General features: G+C 43.1%; 1 pseudogene; it reads left to right on the top strand.

The window, feature by feature from the left end:
• Positions 1–6,146: 6,146 nt before the first annotated feature.
• Positions 6,147–10,594, top strand: part of LOC149971192 (uncharacterized) — a 42,396-nt pseudogene continuing 37,948 nt past the window's right edge.

Genomic DNA, 10,594 nt, shown 5'->3' with positions numbered 1-10,594 from the left:
ACAGTCATTCTGAAAATAAATGTTTCTATCATGGCTAACTACCAACAGGATGTTTGAAAAGATGTTTGAAAAAAAATCTGATGTTGACTGTTCATGACCTTTAATGGTTGCAATTCATAGCAATCTAGTTTCTGTAATGTTTATTATCATTACCCTCACACCTCATGATTATATTTGCACATACAGTGCATTCGGAAAGTATTCAGACCACTTGACTTTGTTCATATTTTTGTTATATTACAGTCTTATTTGCATTTGTCCTCATCAATTTACACACAATACCCTTTAATGACAAAGCAAAAACAGTCTTTTAGACATTTTTGCAAATGTATATACAAAACCCCCCTGAAATATCACATTTACATAAGAATTCACTAACTAAGCCACAGAACTAAGTCCTTTACAAAGCACTTTGTTGAAGCACCTTTGGCAGCGATTACATCCTTGAGTCTTCTTGGGTATGACGCTACAAGATTGGCACACCGGTATTTGGGGAGTTTCTCCCATTCTCTCTGCAGATCCTCTCAATCTCTGTAATATTGGATGGGGAGCATCGCTGCACAGCTATTTTCAAGTCTCTCCAAAGATGTTCAATCAAGTTCAAGACTGGGCTCTGGCTGGGCCACTCAAGGACAGCTGCATTGTCTTGGCTGTGTGCTTAGGGTCATTGTCCTGTTGGAAGGTGAACTTTCGCCCCAGTCTGAGGTCCTGAGCACTCTGGAGCAGGTTTTCATCAAGGATCTCTCTGTACTTTGCTCCGTTCATCCTTGCCTCGATCCTGACTAGTCTCCCAGTCTCTGCCGCTTAAAAACATTCCCACAGCATGATGCTGCCACCACCATGCTTTCCTCCAGTGACGCTTGGCATTCGGGCCAAAGAGTTCAATCTTGGTATATTCAGACCAGAGAATCTTGTTTCTCATGGTCTGAGAGTCTTTAGGTGCCTTTTGGCAAATCCAAGCAGGCTGTCATGTGCCTTTTACTGAGGAGAGGCTTCCCTCTGGCCGCACTACCATAAAGGTCTGATTGGTGGAGTGCTGCAGAGATGGTTGTCCTTCTGGAAGGTTCTCCCATCTCCTCAGAGGAACTCTGGAGCTCTATCTGAGTGACCATCGGGTTCTTGTTCACCTCCCTGACCAAGCAAGGCCCTCCCCCGATTGCTCAGTTTGGCCAGGAGGCCAGCTCTATGAAGACTCTTGGTGGTTCCAAACTTCTTCCTTTTAAGAATGATGGAGGCAACTGTGTTCTTGGGAACCTTCAATACTGCAGACATTTTTTGGTACCCTTCCCCAGATCTGTGCTTCGACGCAATCCTGTCTCGGAGCTGTACAGACAATTCCTTCGAACTCATGGCTTGATTTTTGCTCTGACCTGCACTGTTCACTGTGGGACCTTGTGTACAGGTGTGTGCCTTTCCAAATCATGTCCAATCAATTGAATGTACCACAGGTGGACTCCAATCAAGTTGTAGAAACATCTCAAGGATGATCAATGGGAACAGGATGTACCTGATCTCAATTTCGAGGCTCATCGCAAAGGGTCTGAATGTCACTTATGTAAACAAGGTATTTCTGTTTTTTATTTTTTAGACAGACAGACAGGCAGGCACACACGCACGCACGCACACACGCACACACACACACATACCCTTGTTTCAGACCAGTAGCATATAATGGATCCTATTGTATCAGATATTTATATAGTTGGTGCTGTATATTAACTAATATACATGGGTTCTAACTTGAAAAATGTGTTGTTAGTTTACAAATGTTTGCCTCCCCACACATAAAAACCACGAAGACTACTGGAAAGGCCCGAACGCAAGATGGTAATTTTGATGACTCACACGGTGAGCCTACTGTACATGATAAGCTGATGTGTTTAAGTATGGAACACGTCTGTGAGGATTTTTCTACACTATTCACAACATATTTACACAATAGCAATCTTTATAGGATAAAAATCTAATTTAATCAATTACATGTGGAAAAACCTATTTGAGTGAACGTTATCATGCCAGCAGCAGATGAAACAGAAAGTGTATTCTCTCCTCCCTCTCTCCCTGGTTTGAGCTATCAGCTATCACTGTCTAGCTGGCTAGCTTTAGGATATTTACTAGCCTATACCAGTGGCAATCTTAGCTGTTATCGACATATGGCAGCACACAAACACAATCTATCTCACTTATTTTGAAAGCTAGAAAGAAAAAGAAACAGAAACGGAGATAGAGGATAGCTAGCTATAGCAGGCTAACGTTAGCTGATGCCTCTTCAGCAAGAAGCAACTGTGACAACATCGATCCTTAGATAAAAAAAACAAAATCTCCCATTGATCAAAATCCACAATCCACCCCTCTAAAGAAAGCCTGTCTCTGGGACTTCTCCTGAATTACCCCAGATCCGCGATCAGATCCATGACCAAAGCGTCACATTTAAATTTAGCTCGCAAGAAGGCTCTATAGAAAACTCCCCTAGCACCACAGACACCATCCAACGAGCCGTCCATAGACACAGAGAGCCCAAGTGCAGACAGCCAGCAGCTCCCAAAACACAACTTATGTGTCAAGCTCCAGAAATAAACTTTCCCATTGAGCAAAATCCACAATCCATCTCTCTAAAGAAAACCTGTGTCCTTTGTCCGAAATGCCACCAGATCCACGATTGAATACATGGCCATTTCGGTTTAGCTCGCCATCCACATATATAGACACACACACAGTTTCAGCCCCAGCCACAGGGTTCTATACAGAAACATTGACCTCCATCGCAACCAAAACTGTTCTTTTCCCATAGGCTTGTACTATCTGTAGAATGACAGCACCAGCCGTTAGTTACCAACAGCTGGCAGACACATTCATTTTACCAGGTGAAGCCCTTATAGTGCTCTGTCTCTGCTGGTGCTGCAGCCATGTTGTTGATATGGACAGCATCTACTTTGAAAAAACAACAACATTTTGCTGTAGCCCTCCTTCCATTGTTGATAGCCATGGAAGTTCTCAAGGATGAAATGTGCCCCGCAGATTGAGGAGTAGATGCCAAATTCGCCCGCCTTCTTCTCACAAATGTATTCCACTTTTTACAAACTGTTTAATTTGCGGGCCATAGAGACATACTGACATTTGCATAGCAAGTGTTGCTACACCCTGCTACCACGCAAAGCTTGGCCATTTTGGTTAATAAAAATGCAATTGCTAGCTAGCTCCACATCACTAACCTAGTGATTTTTGCTTTTTTTCACAAGTATATAAAGGGTGGGCATGGGTTTTTATTTCCTCACTGTGTGATGCTGACTGCCGCTGTGGGACTGTGTCCGAAGTTAGAGCTGATTTGTTAGAGCTGACTTTTCGAACAATATTACAGTCTTATTAAAATGTTTTTAAGTTTTTAATTTGGGAATGTTTTCTTGGGGTGCCTTAATAATTTAAGTTACTATTACATACGTTTCTGGCCTTTAGAAATAGCTTCTACATGCCCTTTAAGTGTGGTCCTCTGTGTGGTTTTGTTTTGTTTTCAGTGTTGCAGAGAGGAGGAGGGGCTGTGCAGGCAGCGAAAACCTGTTTTTGTTTCGCCAAAGCTTTGCTTTGGCAGGAGAAGTGGGCACCGAGGGTTTTGCTGGTCCTTTCTGTCTTAATTGCTGGGTTTTAGAGTGACTTTGTGAAGTGTTCCAGGGGTGATGAGGAGCAGGGGGGGCAAAGGAGGAGGAGGAGGTGGGGGGACGTGGGTGTTAGTGTTTACTCCTATCCTCTCTAACTGACAATTAAAGGGATAAGAACTTCTCTCCTTTCACTCGTCATTGCCTCTTTTCCCTCTCTCCGATTAAGATCCTCACCCCCTCCCATTTGCCATTGAAGTAAAACTATACATAGCCAAAGGATTTCTGTGTGTGCCAACGTACCTGTTTGGAAATCTGACTGAATTGAAGCAACTGAGTTTAGAAACCTTTCATGTAAAGTCCTAGTACTACCATTGCAAATATGGTCATTTATGATGCCTTTATCCAAAACAACAGACTGTCATCATACACACATATTCTGAACATGTGACCCACGTTACAACTTGTGGGAACATTAGCCTATGGCTCCACCAATCCAATGCTTTTAGGTTCGTGGGAAGTAGTGAATGAGTGCATACTTCAGAAGAAAGTAGATATTATTGGTACGCAGGAAGGAAAGTGGGAGAATGAATGAACCCTGGTGGGGAGCAATATACTCTGTGAGTGTCAGAAGCTGGGGACTATTACGGCAAGACCTCAGGCTCTGCATATCCCCTGCATTTTTGTGCCACTTTGCGCTATACTAGTGCCAGATAAACCACTAGCAGTAAAAGGCCAAAGTGTTGTCATTGCGCCTTTGTGTTTAATTAATGACTGTTTTCGTCCCTCTCCCCTCCACCACCGCCCTATGCCCTCCTGCCGGCATCATTTTGGATCATTATTTTTCTGTACTTGTCCGACTCAAGAATGAGCTACATAAAGTAACTTAACTGCTCTGCCTGTAACAGATGTAGTTTCTTTAATGAAATGTTTTTATCAACATGGTCTGTTTCAACATACTGTATCTGTGGAAATAATGTACTGTACGCAGAAAAATGTATCTTCTGTTTGGTCACTATATACAAGCAAAGGTGTGATAAGGAATACATGCAAAAAGTTACTGCATGTTGTCTTTACTTTTTTTGGTCTTTCATACCCATATCCATCCCTTATCCCTGGTAAATTCTCCCTTCTCCTCATCCAAATCCATAGTTTGACCTCAATGCATTTTCCATCAGAATTGTTTAAAAGGTAGAACACCGTTTCTAGCTAATCATTTCTTTGCACCCCACCACACCACTGATTCAGACAACCGTTTAATGCATTTTGGTTTGAAGGCACCCTTACAGTATGTGTGAGTGAGTGAGTGGTTGTGTGAGTGTGCGTGTTTGTATATGTGTCGCTTTGTGTATGCAGTCATGCGTGCGCATGTATGTGCGTGTGTGCATGTGTGTGTATGTGTGCGCGAGCAGGGAATCCTGAAAGTGTGTCCAGACAGTGGAAATGGAGTGTTGAGGCCACAGTCAGGACACTGCTTTATATCCATTGTTAGCAGTCAGATCCTCAGATTCAGTCACCCCTCCCCTGCCCCTCCACCTCCTTAAAGTTAATCCAAATTACATATCGATTTCCTTACGCTGTAAGCAGTCTATGGACAAGGTCTGACAGCAACCCATGCCTTGGTTTTGTTTACCTGACCACTGAAACTAAATGCTGCCTTTTTAGCATTTGTCAATGTTACCGATATTAGATATTTTTGCACTTTATGTGCCTTCATTGAGCTATACAATTCATTTGAGATACTTTCGGATGATTTGGAAAAATGTCTAATATCGGTACCATTGACTTGCATTGAGTTTGCAGTGCCCAGTTAAACAAAACCAAAGCATGGATTGCTGTCATACTGTACCTAGTCCATAGACTGCTTCCATGGTAAGGAAACCATTCAGTAATTGTGTAATTTGCATGAACTGTCATTTAACTCCCTCCATACCCCCCTCACCACACTCTCCCTCTATCCATCCTTTCACTCCTTTACCCCTTCACAGCTCTATCTCTATATCTGTCTATCCCTCCACCCCTCCATCCCCTGAACACCCTCCTTACCCCCTCCATCCATCCGTCCATCCGTCCATCCATCCATCCATCCATCCATCCATCCATCCATCCATACCTCCACTCCTTTACCCCTTCATAGCTCTCTCTACATCTATATATTCCATATCCCTCCACCCCTCCCTCCCCTTACCACCCCCTCCCCCTTCCATCCACCCGTCCATCTGTCCATCCATCCATCCATCCATCTCTATCTCTACATCTGTCTATCCCTCCATATCCTGTACACCTCCACCTCTATCCCCCCTCCACTCCTCTACCCCTCCACCTTCCCCACCATCTTCGGCTAGAGGGTGACTAACATACTATCCATTCGGAGCCCCCCTACTTCTTAGCCAGTTGGCCAGTTAATTGCTCCGTGTTCAGGGCCAGTAACGAGGCTGTACAGGTGGGCTACCTGGGAGTCTAACCCCGTGGCCCTGGCACAGATGTCAGCTCGGCCTGCCCTTTCTCTGCTGCACCCCCCCCTGCAGAGAGCTCTAATGACGGGGGCTGCAGACAATGGATTTGTTGGGCAACAAGCAGGCCACTCTGGCTGCCTGCAACCTGTTGTTAAGTGGTAAACAGGCCTTTTGGACTGTTCCCTGTCTGCATGAGGCCTGGCTCACACTGAGTTAACATGTTGGCCCCAGAAACTATAGATTTGATGCCAGGATTCTATCCAAGCCTAACTATAGAGCAGTCCACTTGTATAGGTAATTTATGGTTGAGCTGACATGTGCAGCGTTTACCATAACGCAACATCTGCACATTTTGGGAGAAACGCTTTTGGAAGCCGAATTGTCGGCTGTATAAAGTGCGGCTCGGATTGAATCCCAGCCTGAGTTTCAGTAAAAGAGGAGTGACTGATGAAGTAATCCATTATTAGTAATCCATTGATCCATTGAAGGTTAACAAAGGTAAGTTCTGTGTTAAATTATGTTTAGAGTAACAACATAGGCTAATGACCTGTATGATGTTCTCCATTAAGGGCCAATTCCTAACTTTAGATCAGCTCATGTCAATGGGAGAAGTGCAAAGCTTGAGTCAGGAGGTAAGCACATACATTTCAAGTTAGGATTTCACCTTAGTTGACAAGGTCTAAATCACCAGCACTGACCGCTACCTAAACGATTAACATTTATGCAAACAAGAAATTCTGTGAACTATGGGCTTAGTACATTTCAACATACCACAGCTCTGGCTTTGCAAGCACCTAACTTTTCAAGAACCATCAAAGTTAACCATTGACTGCTATGGCACGTATTATGCAAATCAGCAACCTACTCCATACATGTTGTGTGTGTCATCATACTATTTGCTAATTTACCCCAATATAAACAGGGTTGTCTACAATAATAGTCCAACAATGTGCGCCACGTGTTCTCAAAAGCACCTGTGGAGAGTGTCTAAAGTCACAGCCTGGCACGCTTGACTTCTTCACGGGGGGCCTCTTAACTTCCACCTGTCCCCTCCTTAACTCCATTTGGTGTTAACCCTCCACTCCTCCTGCTCAGACCATATATGATTATTAACCTCCTTCCACAGTGACTGTCCATATCTGGCTGTTACCTATCAGTGCTGTGGCTAGGGCCTACTCCGTTAGTTAGCGACGTGCTGCTAATCTTCTTTTATCTCAACAATAGTCACCTGCTGAGAGCCCTGTGCCAATTAAGCCCTCAGCTCCCAGAGAGCCCCAGAGAGCAATGCAGAGAGTGCCCCGCCCTGCACTGGCCCAGAGCATGAGTCCTTCTCGTCCCCCAAACGGACCAGCCCAGCTGCCCACAGGCGTGCCGAGGACCTAGGAGGACCCCCTTTCCCTATCGCGGTATGCCACTGGCAAGGGAAGCCCTAAACCGGGTCCTTTTGTTTGGAGTAGGAGAGACATATTGGTTCCTGCAGGACGTGTCCCCCCCCCCCCCCCCCCCCCCCCTCCCCCCCACGTGACGGGGCGTGATTCTGCTGCCACCATGCTGACATCAAAGTAGTGCCAGTCAAAGGATACAGGGAGGACAGATATGCTTGTAGAATAGTAGCAGGGACTCCAAGAAACTACAGACACTTAAACAGCTTTTTAGCCCATAATAGTCTAATCTCTGTCTAAACTGGGGGAGCCCTTACTGCTATTACTCCATATAAAACACATTGAATAACAGATTCACTACATGGAACATCAGATAGTCCCCAAAAAAATCTAAAGGAAGTTTGTTCTGAAGTGTTGGTCCTATATCTGAGACATACATTGGGGCAAAGAAGTATTTAGTCAGCCAACACTGTTGCTAGTATTTCGGCCCATTCCTCCATGTAGATCTCCTCTAGAGCATTGATGTTTTGGGGCTGTTGCTCTGCAACACAGACTTTTAACTCCCTCCAAATATGTTCTATGGGGTTGAGATCTGGAGACTGGCTAGGCCACTCCAGGACCTTGAAATGCTTCTTACGAAGCCACTCTTTCGTTGCCCGGGCGGTGTGTTTGGGATCATTGTCATGCTGAAAGGTTCTTTGTTACATCCCTGACCTAAACCCTTTTCCCCTGATTTCTCAGGAAGATAAATAGTCTAGGAAGATTCTTGGTGGTTCCAAACTTCTTCCATTTAAGAATGATGAAGAACACTGTGTTCTTGGGGACCTCAAATGCTGCAGATTTTCTTTGGTACCCTTCCCCAGATCTGTACCTCGACACAATCCTGTCTCAGAGCTCTACGGACAATTCCTTCGACCTCATGGCTTGGTTTTTGCTCTGACATGCACTGTCAGCTGTGAGACCTTATATAGACAGGTGTGTGCCTTTCCAAATCATGTCCAATTAATTGAATATACCACGGGTGGATTCCAATCAAGTTGTAACAATATCTCAAGGCGGCAGGTAGCCAGCCTAGTGGTTAGAGCATTGGGTCAGTAACCAAAAGGTTGGTGGATCAAATCCCTGAGCTGACAAGGTAGAAATCTCTCATTTTGCCTCTGAACACGGCAGTCAACCCACTGTTCCTAGGCTGTCATTGTAAAGAATAATTTGTTCTTAACTGTCTTGCCTAGTTAAATAAAGGTAAGAAAAAATATTAAAGGATGATCAATTGAAACAAGATTCACCTGAGCTCAATTTTGAGTCTCATAGCAAAGGGTCTGAATACTGTTTCACATTTTTAATACATTTGCAAAAATAGTTTTCACTTTGTCATTATGGATATTGTGTGTAGATTAATGAGGATTTAAAAAAAAAATACATTGTAGATTAAGGCTGTAACATAACAAAATGTGAAATAAGTCAAGGGGTCTGAAAACTTTCTGAATGCACTCTAAACCCAAGCATATTGGGTTGATGGATTGACCCAGCAGTTGGGTAATTGTTTATGCAATCCTTTCAGTGTCATCCGAATTTCAATTTGGCTTGCATATTTTTGCCTTTTCTACCATCCCAACCCCTTCCTTTCCTACGCACACAATCAAGATATGATTTAGAATTTCAAATAATTAATTTCTATTGCCTGCATTTCAGAGAATGCACAAGAATGTCATTTTTTTAAATAGCCGATTGAAACAAAGCCCTATTGTCTAAATATGTATTATTTCACAAGATAAGATTTCATAAGATATAATTGATTATTATAATTTATTTATGTTATTTCATGAACCAAACAGTCCACACATCACACTAAAGCCTCAATTGAACTTGATGTGCACTCTCAGATTGCGAACACAGAAAAACAAAACATGCGTGTGTGACACTGTCTATCTTAAGTGCTATTAACACAGATCTATCTATCACAGTGTCAGAGCGAATCAATAGATATTCACATTCACTGACACACTTTGGTTGTCTTAGGTGACAGCACACACACACACACACACACACCACGCCACTTTGCCATACAATAATTGTCTACATTTGGGTCGAGTTAAAACATTGTTACACAGAACAAATGTAAAATTTTACATTTGAAGGTCACTCTACTAAGGACATGGACTAATGACTCATTACTTAGTAACTGTATTTCGTTCATAAAGCACTTTTTCACAATCCCCATTATGTACTGTAACATTTTTATTTAAAATAACATGTGATAGAATGAAAGCGCACCAGAACGCGCTTCAGTAGAAGAGCTAAAGGCAAAAACGAGCCACGTACCATACCGTAGGCAAAAAGCAAGCACAAATGCATTAACAAACAAACTAAAAGTACATTTAACAGAGCTATAAATAGTGCCTTAAGAGCACATTAGCATTGGAATGAGACACTGATGACTCATCCATCCATTGATCTATTAATTCACAAGAACACATCAGTAAGAGGGCTGCGCTTCCTCCTGTCTCTTTTCACACTACAAGGGCAGTTACATAATTGTTCAGGGGGGAAAAAACATGCTCGCCACAGTCTTACTATGGGGATCCTGTTCCTGGCAGCTGATACACCGTGGTCTGTAGGAAGTCCTATGCTGGGCTACAGTGGAAAAGTTGATAATAGGACTTGAAGCACACATACAGTGCCTCAAGCAGTGTACCTTGCTACAATGCCAGTCCACTAATGACTGTAAACAGCTGTGAGCAGTCCTCAAGAGCCAACATATATGGGTAGGGTCTTGTCACCTCTGCCTGGTGCAGGTACTCAATCATGTTGGTCCCAACCTGTTCGATAAATCATTTGATTGTCCTTGAAGAGTATGATCAGTTATCAGTTTCCCCGGGAAATCCGGGTTTAAAATGTAGAAGTCCCCAGCAATCTGTAGTAATGCAATTATTTTTTTGTAATTTGTATTGTACTTTAGTTTTTTTGACAAACATAAACATATGACAAAAACAATAGACAACTTAAAATGTACATACAGTCGTGGCCAAAAGTTTTGAGAATGACACAAATATGAATTTTCACAAAGTCTGCTGCCTCAGTTTGTATGATGGCAATTTGAATATACTCCAGAATGTTATGAAGAGGGATCAGATGAATTACAGTTTTTAACAATCACTTTGGCACT

This window comes from Oncorhynchus mykiss, chromosome 27 (genome assembly GCF_057628025.1).
Source record: "Oncorhynchus mykiss isolate SJ-2025 chromosome 27, ASM5762802v1, whole genome shotgun sequence".
Lineage (NCBI taxonomy): Eukaryota > Metazoa > Chordata > Actinopteri > Salmoniformes > Salmonidae > Oncorhynchus > Oncorhynchus mykiss.
This window is presented reverse-complemented; position numbering and strand designations above follow the sequence as displayed.